Source organism: Penaeus monodon, chromosome 22 (assembly GCF_015228065.2).
Source record: "Penaeus monodon isolate SGIC_2016 chromosome 22, NSTDA_Pmon_1, whole genome shotgun sequence".
Classification (NCBI taxonomy): Eukaryota; Metazoa; Arthropoda; class Malacostraca; order Decapoda; family Penaeidae; genus Penaeus; species Penaeus monodon.
Genome location: NC_051407.1, coordinates 975,383 through 975,667, shown reverse-complemented (window position 1 = coordinate 975,667; position 285 = coordinate 975,383). Strand labels below are relative to the sequence as shown.

The following is a 285-nucleotide window of genomic DNA, read 5'->3' as shown; positions in this document are numbered from 1 at the left end:
AAGCATTCAGAGCACCCAAGTCACCCCCAACACTCGACTCTCCTCCCCCTCCCCCGCGCGCCCGCAGCTGCGTCGCCTCCACATGAGCCAGCGAGTCCCCTCAGCCAAGTAGTGCAGAGTTACCTCACGTGGCCATTATTTACTTCACTAACTAGAACGCACTCTTGTCTCGAGTCGAATTTGATATAGAGGAAAATGGAGCGGCTCTCTGTGCTTGTTTCTGAATTTGAATTAGAAAAGGAGAAGGACTTTTCCCTGTTTCCTAAGAATGTTTTCCTCGGAAGG

The 285-nt window shown here is 51.2% G+C and overlaps 1 protein-coding gene across 1 annotated transcript in view; it reads right to left on the bottom strand.

The window, feature by feature from the left end:
- Window positions 1-285, bottom strand: part of LOC119586803 (putative protein TPRXL) — a gene marked incomplete in the record, with an annotated part of 18,930 nt that overhangs the window by 9,914 nt on the left and 8,731 nt on the right.